The sequence below is a fragment of the Macaca fascicularis genome, chromosome 9, assembly GCF_037993035.2.
Source record: "Macaca fascicularis isolate 582-1 chromosome 9, T2T-MFA8v1.1".
Lineage (NCBI taxonomy): Eukaryota > Metazoa > Chordata > Mammalia > Primates > Cercopithecidae > Macaca > Macaca fascicularis.
This window is the reverse complement of record NC_088383.1, coordinates 4,384,837-4,399,716: the sequence shown is the minus strand read 5'-3', so window position 1 is coordinate 4,399,716 and position 14,880 is coordinate 4,384,837. Positions and strand designations below refer to the sequence as shown.

The 14,880-nt window shown below is 41.0% G+C and overlaps 1 long non-coding RNA gene across 1 annotated transcript in view; it reads right to left on the bottom strand.

Annotated features, from left to right (window-relative positions):
• Positions 1–1,938: 1,938 nt before the first annotated feature.
• The window catches only part of LOC107130786 (uncharacterized), a 139,392-nt gene continuing 126,450 nt past the window's right edge, over positions 1,939–14,880 (bottom strand). The window contains exons 3-4 of the long non-coding RNA XR_012417368.1: positions 3,845–4,010; positions 1,939–3,559 (exon numbers count right to left, since the gene is read on the bottom strand). This is a non-coding gene — a long non-coding RNA (uncharacterized lncRNA). The remainder of the gene's footprint in view (positions 3,560–3,844; positions 4,011–14,880) is intronic.

Sequence of the window (14,880 nt, the reverse complement as noted above, 5' to 3'; positions counted from 1 at the left end):
ACACCCAGCGAGTTCGCTCCTATAACTATATAACTGTTCACAGACAGAATATCTTCATTTAGGACATTCCCTTTATTAATTTGACCTTAAAATATTTTGACTTTATTATGCATAACATTCATATGGTAAAACACATGAGTCACAAGTATCTGATTCATTTACAGAAAAAATGAGCACATAAATACAAGTATCATTCAGATCAAGTAATAGAACATTATTACCATTCCAGAACCCTCCTTCATACCCTTGCAATCATAGCCCTTCAAAAGGTAACCAGGCAAGGCATAGTGGCTCATGCCTATAATCCCAGCACGTTGGGAGGCTGAGGTAGGAGGACTGCTTGAACTCAGGAGTTCAAGACCAGCCTGGGCAACATGGCAAAACTCAGCCTTTATTTATTTATTTAATTTATTTATTATTATTATTACAAAAATAATAATAATAAATAAATAAACACAAAAATTAGCTGGACGTGGTGGTGTGCGCCTATAGTCCCAGCTAGTGGGGAGCCTGAGGTAGGAGGATCACTTGAGCCAGGGAGGCTGCAGTGAGCCAAGAGCGTGCCACTGCACTCCAGCCTGGGCAACAGAGTGAGACCCTGTCTCAAAACAAAATAAAACAGAACAAAACACAATAGATAGCCACTCTTCTGATGTCTGTCATTATAAACTTATTTTACTGTGTTTTTTTTACTTTACATATATATATAGAATTATATGTATCAAAGAGAATATACTGACTCAGCAATCTGTCTTATGGGTATTCATCTGTAGTTATTTTTCATTGCTGTCTACATTCTGTGGTATGAATATAAACACGATATAGCGTAATACTATTCATGGACATTTGAGCTGTTTCCAGCTCGGGGCTCTTTATGGAAAAAGCTACTGTAAACATTTTCACCAATATCTTTTCTGTTGGTACTAGGCATGCTTTTCTCGTGGGTATATTCAGAGACGAGGAATGTTTGTTCACTGGGTAAGCCTAAATTCCTTTTAGTAGATACTGCAAATAGTTCCACAAAGTACCCTTTCCAGGTAGATTAGGCTCTGGCCAGAGTTAATGAGAGTCCATCTTTGTCAACACTTTGAATTGTCAGACTTTTTTTTTTTTTCTTTTTTTGTGCCGTTTTGGCAGGTGTGCTATCTCATTCTCATTCATTCATTGTCATTTTAATTTGTACTCAGAAGATCCTTGGTGCTCACCATTCAGAGCACTTATTTGGAGGATGTGTGTGTGTAGTGACTTTTGAAGTTTTCAGGCCATTTTGCCTTCAATTGAATGTTCTTTTCCTATTAGTTTGTAGTAGTTCTTTATATATATTCTATGTGTGAACCTTTGTTGAATATATATACTATAACTATCTTCTACACTGTGGTTTGCCTTTTGATTCTCTTAATGGTATATTCTGTAACACAGAGTTCTAATTTAAAGCACTAGTTTTCAGTCCTTTTTTCTTCTGTGGTAAGTCCTCTGTGTATATGTTTATTGTTTTAGAAATCTTTGATTTCTCCAAGGTCTTCTCAGTATGTTTTCATGACCGCTTTTAGAAAATAGTTTTGCTGATTTTTCTCATTTCAATCCAAAACACCTGGAATGATTTTTGTTTATTGTGTGAGGTAGGGATCAAAGGCTTTTTAAAAATATGGATATACAATGGAAACAATCCATACATATAAGAAAGATTGTTTTCCCTCAATGCACAGCAAAGAGGTTTTTTCCCTCTTATTTCTTTCCTCACAAATCATGTGAATAGTAAATGTGGGTTTTCTTCTGCACTCTATTCTATGACACTGACTTATTTGTCTGTTCTCACACCAATCAGCGCTATGCCATTTTCATTGCTGCAGCTTTAAGATGGTTTGAGATCTGAGAGTAAAAGACCTCTAACCTTTTTTTATATTCTCAGTTTGTCTTCATTATTTTTGATCCTTTTTGTTTTCATATACATTTTAGGATCAGCTTTTCAATTTGTAAAACAGAAGGACTGAGATTATGAGAGGAGTTACACTGAATTTTTAAATCAATTTGGGAGAATAAACTTAATTACAATATTGATTCTTAGAATCCTTCAATAATGTATACTGTTTATTTTCTTAAGACTTCTTGAATATCTCTCAGTAATGTTTAGTTTTCTGTGTAAAAGACTCTTGCACACATTGCTTTTATTCCTAGAAATTTTATTTTATCTGCTACTGTAAATGTTTTCACTTTAAATAAAATTTTTAAACAGTTCATTAAAGTATATGGAAACACACTCGATTTCTCACATTAGCCTCTCATCAGTAACGCGGTTAAACTCACCGACTTATTCTAAGAGTTGATCTGTATATCCGAATACATTTTCTATCCATGCAATCATGCTGACTGTACAAAATCACAGTTTTACTTTGTCTTTCCAATTCTCATGACTTTTCCTTTGTTTGCCTTATTGCAGTGAAGAGAACCTCCCATGTACTATCGTGTAGAAGTTGTAGTAGACGCTGTGGTCTTTCCAACAACAAACAAAGTAAGCTTTTGAAGTTTTATTATCAAGTATGACAACCTCTGTAGGGTTTTCTTGAGATACCCTTTATCGGATAAACGAAACTTCTCTCCGTAGTTTGCTACCAATTTTATTTTGAACAGGTGTTGAAAATACCAAGTGCTCATTTTGTGCCTACCGAGATGCTCCTGTGACGTTTAATGGTAATATAATAAATCACAATTGTTTGAATTTTAAATCTTAGCACACATTTATAGAATACACCCAACTTGGTTGTAATGTATAATTCTTTTTATATGCCACAGATTTGGTTTGTTAATATTTTGTCTAGGAGTTTTGTATCTATGCTTATGAGAACAATCTGCCTCTCATTTTCCTATCTTACAATGTCTTTGTGAAGTTCTGTTATTAAGATTGCGCTGGCCTCGTGCAGAGAGTCTGAAGTGTTCCTGCCTTTGCCATTTTCTGGTTGAGTTCATGGACGGTTAGTGCCAGCTCTCCCTCCAGTGTGTTTAGTGATTGAATGATTCGGTCCTCCGGACTTGACTTTTCTTACTGAGAATGTTTCAAATTATAGGTTCAATTCCATCCATAAAAATGGAATTATAAAGATTTTGTACTTATTGTTTTAGTTCTGGAAAGTGGTATGTTTCAAGGAATCTGCTCATGCCATCTAAGATTTCAAATTGATTTGCAAAACATTGGTCATGATACTCTCTGTTTCCTAATCCAAAGAACCTGCAAATATGTTTTTTACCTGGTAAAAGGAACTTGGCAGAGATGACTAAATCGAGGATCCAGTCATGCTAACATCTCACAAGTAAGTATCTCTGTTCCAACCCTCTTCCCTGAGCTTGAGACCCTCAACGCCCCAGCACAGCGCTGCTAACCAAGTGTCTTACCATCTTGGATGTTCCACAGGGAGGAACCAAACCTTTGAGCATCTGTGCATCTCCCTCTCCTTCCTTTCCTGGATTCCTCTATCTCAATCAGATCATCATCTACTCAGGTCCTTAACCCACAACTGGGTTTATTTTAGTTATTTGTTTAACATTTAGTGGCTTCACATTATTCCTGCAGAAAAAAGAAAAAAAAAGTGAATTTTTTTACCCAGGTCTGCAAAAGCTTCTAAGACATGACCTGTAGCCACCCACACCTGGAAGCTCCAGCCTTGTCTCTCCCCAGTTCACTCAGTAAGCACTGGACACAGGGCTGAGGTGGGACTTGCATGCCGGTGGCTTACTCTGCCTGGAAACCTCCTTTCTCTCTCCCCACTTCCTAGGCTCCGCTCAGGTGCTATTTTACCATAAACCCTCCAGGCTGTTCTCTCTGGAAATGCCTCTCTCTTCTTCCCTTTACCTTCCATCTGAATTGCAGGAAGTCTTCTTCCTAACAGTCAGGACGGGTCTTCGTAGCGTTTATCCTGCTTTGCCATCTGCATGTCCCACAGGGCTGAGAGCTACAAGGAGCCCGAATCACACCTCCAACTCCCCCAGAGTACGGGAACGGGTTCAGAATGTTCTTCCTGAAGGTAGGATATAACATGAAGAGTGGTTATTTCTGGGTTATGGAATGAAGAGTAATTTTTTTGTTTTCTTTATTAGACATTACCAAATGAACCTGCTTGGTGTTAACCACATATGGCTTTTATAATCGGAAAAACAAAACAAAACTGACAGTAAAAATACATAGAGGAAGCATTTATTATGTAAAATATTATCGTTAAAACTGCGTTGGTATTAAATGATGGTGATTAGAGGGTATTACCTTTGTCTTCAAATTGGAAAGCCTCAGCTGTCCAGAACAATGATTTGCCCAAACACTCCATTTAATTCGAGTTGCACTGTCTGTATTTTGTAACAATAAGATTGTTGCTTCTATACCCTACACATGTGCAGAGAGATGAAGGGAAGGTATATACTTCCAACTTCATTTCTAATCTTGGGTCCAAGTCAAGGGATTTTATTTCCAATGCTTGGTCTTTACCATTTTTCTTTTTTCTCATTTCTCCTTGATTTTCCAAAAGGGAAAAGGGGGAACTTCTGGGTTTTGTTTTCAGCATTATTCCCAAAAGACTTCAAATGAACGTACAGGACTCCGGGTTGAACACAGTTGCCTTTCTGGCCTGAGGGTATAAACTTTTTCTTAGGCAAATTCCCTGCTGACTTCCCAAAATAGCAGATAGTAAATGTGGTCCCATATGTTTTGGTTCTAAACAGATGTATTTATGTGGATTTGTAAGTGAGTCACATCTATACTGTTATTTTACTCTAGAGTAATTGGGCCAGGCACTGTGGCTCACGCCTGTAATCCCAGCATTTTGGGAGGCCAAGGTGGGAGGATCACCTGAGGTCAGGAGGTCGAGATCAGCCTGGTCAACATGGTGAAACCCCTTCTCTACTAAAAAATACAAAAATTAGCCTGGCATGGTGGTGCGCACCTATAGTCCCAGCTCCTTTAGGAGGTTGAAGCAGGATAATTGCTTGAACTAGGGTGGTGGAGATTGCAGTAAGCTGAAATTGTGCTACTGCACTCCAGCCTGGGTGACAGTGAGACTCCATCTCAAAAAATAAATAAATAACACAAATAAATAAGTAGAGTAATTGTCAGAGTATTAAGGAGTCATTCTTCTGCCAGCCATGCTGAATGCACACACCCTCGTGGCAGTGAACAGCATCCTCTGGATGTGAGCTTAGTGCTGAGGACCAGCACGCCTTTGCTAGTGTCCTCAAAGGGAAGGCCCCCAAGGCTTGGAGAGCTGACACGCTGCCCGGGCTCTCAGACTCGTGCCACTTGAAAGTCTCTTCTCTCCTTTGTCTCGTGACCACTATGGTGCAGGTTCTGTCTGCATCTTTCCCATCCTCCCCACCTTCCCCCAACAGTTGCCCTCAAGCTTCAGTTCCTAAAGTAGAAAAGAAATAAAAATAAAGCCAAACCAGTACGATGACTCACTGGTGAGCCAAGTATAATTTTCCTTTAATACCGCACAGCATATAAGGCTAATTTTGAGACAGCTCACTTTCCCCCATGGAATAGCCAGATAAAGTCACTTTCTTGAGGAAATACAGCTGCTTCCAAAGAGAAAAGAAATGACTTTCTCCGTGGTGATCGCCTGTTTGGAAGGTCCCAAGGCTACCTTCAGTGCCCCCTTCGCCACCTCCTCCACTGGGAGTATCGCAGGAGTCGAAATCCCAAGCGTGGTTCTTCCACAGCCTCTTTCTCATGGCCTGAAATGTGCTTTTACTGGAAAACACTCTGATACGTCCTGAAGCTAAGTGCTTCTTAGAATACGCTGTGATGTAACGAAGCAGAACATGATGGAAATCACCCCGTAAAAGCCGAGTGAGGGCAAGCATTCCCCAACCAGGCAGCGTGAGGCTTGCCTGACGTTCACGCACTTCTAACAAGAAACGAGGTAGCTCACACTCAACGCCGTTACTTAAGTAAGGTTAATGGAACAGCAGAGAGGAAAAAGCACAAGAACTGAGGAAGACACAGAGCCACGGGCTCCCCGCCAAACACCTTTGGTGATTGCGACAGAAGACAACACAGGGAATCTGCCCTTAACTCCTTGAAAATAGGATGTGAGCAAGTTTTCAGTGTTAACAGGAACCGAGACAAAAACGTTCACATATTTTGTTAGCATCTGTGCTTTGGGACATGAGCTACGTTCTTGAAAATTCTGAGTTTGGGCTACGTGATTTTATGAGGCAGAGAATTCACAATAAAGCCGTATACAATCATTTGTTCTATGATGGAAATGTTCAAAGAAATAACCTCTTCCTGGGTACTAAAGTGGACATTAGGATTGACTGGAAAGATTAGCCCTCTTTATATACAAAAACAGGTTTGGGGAGAGGATCGTCGAAGAGGTGGAGAGGCAGCCTCAGAGAGAGAGAGAGAACAACCTCAGATGAGTCACTCAACTCTGCTAAACTTCAACTTATCCCTGTGAAAATGAGGATAATGATACCTGTTCTTACGATGTCAGGCAGGTGTCATGGTTATGACAGCAAATGAGAGGCTTCATCTGAAAGCGTTAACCAACCTGGAGACAGTATTTACTCCCACTGAAGGCAGCTCTGTTCATGAGCTTTGGCACAGAAACTGGTTTTCAGAAACAAATCCGTTAGAAAAAAGGTACTCAAAGTTTATTTATATAGAGTTTGTTTGCATTACATTCCTAGAAACAATGTTTGGTTTTCCAAAGAGCGTAGATACACTATGTTTGGCTGTAACATGATAATTGTGTTTCCAAGAAAGCTTATACTGCTAGAGATTATTTTATAAACTATTGATTCTGTGGGAAAAGTTTGGGAATGAAAGTTGGATGGTTTCAGATTTACAACTGAATCATTATTTTGCAGATAGGCATTTTAGTAAGTAGGAGATTCAGTATCACAGATGTCTAAAGGTAAGCCTCCACATCACGGAGTGATTCTTTCATTTGAATGCACTGATGCTTCTCACACAGAGTGGCCTTTGCCTCCAATCTACACCAGCACCATCATTTTACAGGCATCTCATGCATTCTAGATAATTTTCTCACTCACTATCACAATGTTGAATGCACAGAGCTACTCCAAGTGTCTCTATTGCCTGGACAATAACCCTGGGTAACAACCAATTACTGGCTTCTCGGGCAAATTCCGTTCCCAGAATAATCTATCTCTTTTTAGCCATTTAAAATAATACAACCTCTTGCTGTAGAATTAACGTCTGTGTTGACTTTCATTTCAATTTTTAAAACAAATTAAACTTCCCGAAACCCATTTCCAGGTTAGACTGAATAGCAACAGTGGCGATGATAATAATAGTAATAAAATGGTTCTTACTTATTGAGTGCTTACTCTAATGCTTCAGCAGCATTTCAGTGTCACTGGTGAAGGTCATTTGGTATTGCAGTATTTTACAGGGAACAAGCACATCAGAAAACCGCTTCTCTGTGGTTCAGCTGCAGTCTATATTCCCTGAGCTACTAAATTGTAGCCACAAACCAGGGATCCAAATAATAACAAGAACACCTCTAATCCCTGAGTGTTTAACCTAGGTGAAACTTGCTAAATGCTTTGTGTATAGATTATCTTACTTAACCTGAACAATGAAAGTTAAGAGATAGGTACAGTTATGCTCATTTTATAGGTTAAAAACACTAAGCTTCAGAAAATTGAGTATCTCCTCTAGAATATTACAGCTAGGAATGTATCAAATCATGATTTGAACCTAGGTATGGGCAACTTCAACATTTCAACTTTAAATCACGGCTTCATTTGAGGGGAACAAAAGAATTGTTATAAATTATTTTATGTGTCTCAACAGAGCAGAATGTTTAAATTTCTATTAAACATAGACTACCCTACAAAGTGGGGTATGAATTATAAAACAAACAACTTTATTAGAGCCACACTCAGTTTGCCCATATCCTAAGCTATCATCCGTTTCCATGGAACATCTGTGAATAGAGCTGGACTAGCTGTCTGAACTCAGCACTAGCTATAGACTTAAGTTGATAAAGAACTTGTATATATATTTATACACACACACATATATATACACATGTGTATATACACACACATATATACACATAGACATATATTCAGAGGGAAAGTTAGGGCAGCAGGAACACTGTCCAGACAGATCTGGGATCATGGAAAGAAAACTGTTTTCTGGCCCCTTGATTTTTAATATGTGTCTTTTTTTTTTTTAACTTGTGTTTTACGTTCAAGAACACATGTGCAGTTTGGTTATATAGGTAAATTGCATGTCAGAGGGGTTTGCTGTACAGCTTATTTCATCACCCAGGTAATCAGTACCCAATCAGCAGTTTTCTCTACTCTCCCTCCTCCCACCTCCACTCTCAAGTGGACTCTGATGTCTGTTGTTTCCTTCCCCGAGTCTCTGTGTACTCAGTATCCAGCTCCCACTTATAATTGAGAACGTGTGGTTATTTGGTTTTCTGTTCCTGTGTTAGTTTGCTTAGGATGATGGCCTCCAGCTCCACCCATGTCACTGCAAAGGATATCATGTTGTTTTTTTTAATGGCTGCATAGTATTCCCTGGTGTTTATGAAACATTTAATCTTTGCCTGGATTCCAAAAGACTTCTGAGTAAACTAAAGCCTTCCCCAGCCCCTCACCAACCACATCTCCTCAATTCAGAATAGAGACATAAAGCTCTTATTTCTGCAGCTGCCAGGAGAAAATAGTTTAGGATCTAAAACCAGCGTGGAAGTTGTCTATATCTAATAACACTGTGGAGCAAATAAATTCATTGCTTAATTAGGGGTACCTCTGGTAACTACTTTATCTTTATCAAAGTTTCACTGGAAAACTACACTGCTTCAAAGCTGATCATGATGGAGATTATTTTGATATATGTTAATGCCTCCATGAGCAAATGCTATGGGCAGTTTTAAGATGTTCCAAATTAAATCATCACAGCCATACTCCTATAACAGTATTTATGGATCATAAACTATATGATTTATCTGCAGCATCAGGTATCTATATGATACCTGATTTATCACAGTACTAATTTCTTTACATATATTATCTCATTTGGATCTCTCAACACCTTTAAATATATAGGCACTAATACCATTCTCAATTAATTGACGAAGCATTTGAGGCTTATATAGGTAACTTGCCTTGAAATAAGAAACTACATTCTTAACCAACTGGTTAAACTTCACCATTCAATTTTTACAGTCAATAATGTAAACTTGGGGCTGAAATGACCCAATTATTTGCAATTCTTTGCATGAGGGTTATAGTGACAAACACTTGCCTTCGGTTTCACAGTGGCAAGTCTATGCAAACCTGCCCCCCAAAGTCCAAGGAGGCTGAGAGGTCAAAGAAAGAGGCTGGCAAATCCAGACTCTTAATAAAAGAAACATTTAACAGCGTCTTACCAACAGAAGTCACATCTGTGTCTTTAGACAAGAGAATGGATCCCCGCCATTAGCTACAGACCCAGAGCTCATGTACCAGGGAAAGGGTGGTTCAGAGGAGACATGCAGGACAACTGAAGTATGATAACATCACAGTTGTTTGACCTACAGGCAGGATTTACGCTAAGTGCCTGCTCTAACACAAGGAACAATCGATACACTGGAAATCTTGGCGGCCTTCCTGGAACTGGGGTTCATCAAAGCCAATGTGGAAGATTAGCTTCCAAGATAGAGTCTCTGGGCCTTACTGGTGCTGCCTGCAGCATTCTAGCACCTACCTCCACATAAAAGCGAGAGGTGGTTCCCATTCATATTGGAGTCTTGGAGGGATCCATACGTTTCATGCGGGGATGTCAGTCATGGCTGGCTGATATGCTTATACAACATTACTGAGACCATAACTTTACAGTCTTTGTTCTTTCAATGTATCTCAAGACCTGATTCTGAGAAATAATACTGCTGGGGAATTGCATAAATGATATGCATTTCATTCTTCCGTTCTTCACTGCAAAAAAGAAACAAACTGTGAATTCGGACTTTATCTTTCTGGCCCCAGATGGAGGAGCTTGTACTGACTTGTCATTAGTGTTGGACCTCTTGACTTACATAGAGGGATGCATTTCGACATGACACAGAAAGGTTTCCCAGGACGGGCAATCAGAGGAGGTTTGTCATCTGCTCGTCACCCAGTATCTTCCTTATTAATAATACTCAAGAGGAAATTTTGTCTGAATACTTCACAACTGGTGGTGGGGATTAGGGGAGGTAAAAACAACAGAAAAGAAAGTTTCATTCAAAAATGTAACCTGTATTTTTCAATGTTATCTTCCTTTTTATTGATACATCATAATGGTACCTATTTATGGGGAATCTGTGATATTTCGATACACACATACAATGTGTAATGGTCAGATAGGGTAATTAGGATGTCCATCACTGCAAACATTTGTCATTTTTTGTCATTATGTTTCAGTGCTTTCTTCCATTTTACTGATACAAAACAATGATACATATTTATGGGGAACCTGTGATATTTCGATACACACTTACAATATGTAATGGTCAAATAGGGTAATTAGGATATCTATTACTGCAAACATTTGTCATTTCTTTGTATTGAGAGCACTTCTGTATTAGTCTGTTTTCATGCTGCTGATAAAGACTTACCTGAGACTGGATAATTTATAAGGAGAAAGAGGTTTAATGGACTCAGAGTTCCACGTAGTTGAGGAGGCCTCACAATCAGGGTGGAAAGCGAAAGGCACGTCTTACATGGTGGCAGACCAGAGAGAATTGAAAACCAAGTGAAAGGGGTTTCCCCTGAAAAAACCATCAGATCTCGTGAGACTTGTTCACTACCACGAGAACAGTGTGGGGGAAACCACTCCCATGATTCAATTATCTCCCACTGGGTCCCTTCTACAACACATGGCAATTATGAAAGCTATAATTCCAGATGAGATTTGGATGGGGACACAGTCAAACCATATCATCTTCAAATCTCTTCTAGCTATTTTGAAATATACAATACATTATTGCTAACTATAGTTATCCTACTGTGCCATCAAACACTAGAACCTATTTCTTCATCTAACTGTATGTACCCATTAACCAACCTCTCCTTCTCTGTCCACCCTTCCCAGCCTTCGGTTACCATCATCTATGCTCTGCCTTCATGAAATTCACTTCTGTAGATTCCACATATGAGTGAGAACATGCATGACCTGTCTTTCTGAGCCTGGCTTATTCCACTTAACATATGTCCTTCAGTTCCATCCTCATTACTGCAAATGACAAGATTCCCTTCTTTTTACGGCTGAATAGTATTCCACTGTGTCTACGCACCACATTTTCTTTCTCCAGTCATCTGTTGATGGACACTTAGGTTGATTCCACATCTTAGCTATTGTGAATAGTGCTGTGATAAAATAAATATTTCTCAAAAGGAGACATACACATGGCCAATAAGAATATATTTAAAATGTTCAACATCACTAATCATCAGATACAAATCAAAACCACAATGAGCTATCATCTCACCCCAGTTACAACAGCTATTTTCAAAAGGACAAAACAATCAATGCTGGCAAAGATGCCAAGAAAAGAAAACTCTTGTACACTGTTGACAGAAATGTAAACTGGAATAGCCACTGTGAAAAACAGTATAGGGGTTCCTCAAGAAACCAAAAGTAGAATTCTGATCCAGCAATCCCACTTCTGAGTATGCACCCCAAGGAAAGGAAATCAGTGTGCCAAAGAAACACCTGCACCCCATGTTTATTGCAGCACTGATCACAACTGCCAAGATGTGGAATTAACATATACTTTTGTGAATAGTTGAATTATCTAAATGCTTCATTGTTCTTTTTCTTCTAGCCATGTGCCAGCAACTTACATTTATCAGTGATGGAGAATACCTGGCATTCATTTCTGCATGAGTGCCCTTTTAGTTGCTGTGTATTCTTGTACCTTGATTTTTTTTTTCTGTTTTTCTACATGAGTGTTGACTGCACAGCTCCCTGATTGTCTCAAAGTACATGTTCTATATTGCCTCAAGTAGTACTGGTGATGAACACACTTTAGTCCTAGTCAGCCACTGGAACTGATTGACTGCAAAGTCCTGATGCCTCTTCTCTCAGCCCAGGGCAGATGGATGTGCTATGTGGAGCCCGTGGGGTTCCACATAGCAAAACAGAAACATGGAGCTGGTGGGGCAAGAGTCAACCTCCCTCCTAAGGCCTGCAGCCTCCACCAGGGCAGAGAGCAAGTTTCTCTCAGCTCCTGCTCTCAGGGGGCGACCTGGCAATGAGGAGAGCTTGGCAGCAGCAGGCATTGGACGGGGACCTCCTGGCTCCTCTCCTAGCTCTGCCAGCACCCGCCATAAGGTACTCAGATCATGCAACTTCCCTGTGTCTCCACCTCTGCACCTTTAAAATCGGGCTAATAAGAGCACTTTTCTCATAGACTTATAAAGAGAATTAATAAGAAAAATGATAAAATAATGCTTGGCTCAGAATGTGCACTCCATGAACGTCAGCTGCTACTACCTAAGAAGGGTGCGGACCCCCCGCTGCATCCACGCCAGTTCCCGTTGTCTCACCCTGGACTGGCGACACCCATCTTAAGTCACAATTGAGAATTCAAGCAAGTCACGCTGAAATCTGCCAGAATAAAGGTCCATCTTCACAGAACAAGCCTGTTTACATTTGAACCCACAGTTTTTCGGTCACATCCAGACTTCAAGGAGGGAAGAGGGGTCCACCACGGGCTTCCTGTAGTGAGCATGGGGGCCATGTCTGGGCCCCCTGTGGCGTTCTGTCACCATAGACCGTGACCTTCAAACAACACAGTCACTTCTCACAGTGCTAGAGGTCAGAAGTCCCAGATCAAGGTGCTGGCAGATCTGGTATCCGGTGAGTATCTGTTTCCTTTGTCATAGATGGCAGCTTCTCACTGTGTCCCCACATGGTGGAAGGAGTGAGGAAGCTCTCCATGATCTCTTTCAAAAGGGCGTGAATCCCATTCATGGGGGTCCACCTTTATGAGTTCATCATCTCCTAAAGCCCCCAACTCCTAACACCATCACTTTGGGGGTGAGAATTTCAGCATGTGAATTAGGGGGAGACTCAAACATTGACACCACAAACAGGCAAAGAGGCTGCAGCTGCGAGTGAGGCCACGGTATCTCCCTCCTGACAGCTGCTGGGATGGGACCCAGCAGGTTCTGGAGGATCAGGAGGTCCACCTGGGACAAGAGCTGATTGGTTAGTAGGGGAGCTGGAAAAGCAACAGACACCTCCCTTAGTCGCCTTCCCTGGGGCCCGACTCCTGTGTGACACCCCCTGACCACCGCCACCCTGTTCTGTCTAACTCAGTCTGAGCTGTCAGGCCACAGCAAAGGCATCACTCCAGGACAGCAAAGCCCCTGTCTCCCTCCCTTCCAACTCCTCAGACTTCACCCTGGTAACACATTTGTTTAAACATACATTTTTACCCCTTGTAAAAAGATCTAGGAGACATGAGGTCAGCCCAGCAGTTTAGGTATCCCAAAGAAACTGCTCTCAGAGCTAAAGAAAGAAGCAGTGTGTGTCTTTAGCGCAAATAAAGAGTTGGAACAAGATAAAAGGCAGTGATCCTTCACCGGCCAATCTCCAGGTGGATCTCAGGAATCCTATGTGATGTGTGACATCACCTGGGAAAGCCCCGCTGTTGCCATGGAGATGCACATCCCAGGCCTCGGGAAGCTGCCCCACCTCTCCGTCGCCTTCTTCCAGACTGGTCATGGCAGGCTGGCTCCGATCTGGGTCCCAGACAGAGGGGATTGGTTTGCCTTTTTTCTTTTCTTTTCTTTTCTTTTCTTTTTTTCTTTTCTTTGCTTTGTAAACTGCAGTGACTGTGTGTGTTTGTATGTGTGTATGTGTGTGCGTATATATATGTGCGTGTATATATATAGAGAGAGAGAGAGAGAGAAGCAGAGTGCCCCATGATGCAAGGTGCCCACCTGGACACATACGCTGTGGGCAGACAATAAACCCTTATGAGGTTCTGGAGTGGCAGCAGCATGGCCTCCTGCCCGCCTGGCTGGCTGGAGCCTCCCCCTCGCAGGTGCGGTAGGGTTGAAACATCAGAAATGCCGAGAAACATCTCCTTGCAGCCTGATTAGGGACACCTGTGATCCATGATGTCTGCTACTCCACTGCTGAAAAAAAGAAAAAGGCCCTGAGTGCCTCCTCTGCTGTGGTTTGTCTCCTATTTAAGTAAAATTGGAAACTTTTTTAAAAAGAAAGCACAGTCATTTAATTAGTGCAGGCTGTCTTTTCTGGTTTTCTGAGAAGGGCATTCTCACACACATTCGTCTATCTTAAACCCTTTCAACATTCTGCATGCTCTTCCTAATTCCAGAGAGACAGAATTTTTATTTCCTTCGATAGCAGGGATACCTACAATGGAATTTATGCCTCGATTAACAGCTTGACCAAGGGTTTACAAGTGGTTGAATGTCATAAAAATGAAGAATTCGAAGCAACGCAAAGAGAGAAAGTGAACCTCCCATAGACACCTGCTCTCTGCAAATAATGGACTCCTTCCCTTTGTCTTAAGGGGTCTTACGCTACCTGTTTCTATGTTCTTTGCTGGTTCCCATGACAGAAATACACACATTTCAGACAAGATTAAAATACAAAATCCCAACCATAGCCTCATCTTTGCACACACTCTCTCATTTCCTGTTGGTACCAGCACTTTTCTATTTCGGTGCTGGGTATGGCTCACTAACCTACAGCAGCTTCCTCATTTGCACCTGACGTCTTCCCAAACAGCATTTAAGGGACGGAGCACAGCCCAGAAGGCAGAAGCGAAGGACAACTGCCAAGCCCCAAGTGGGAGCAGGGGTCTGGGAAGGAAGACACTCATGGTAAAGGTAAAACCAAAGAAATCACACGCCTAG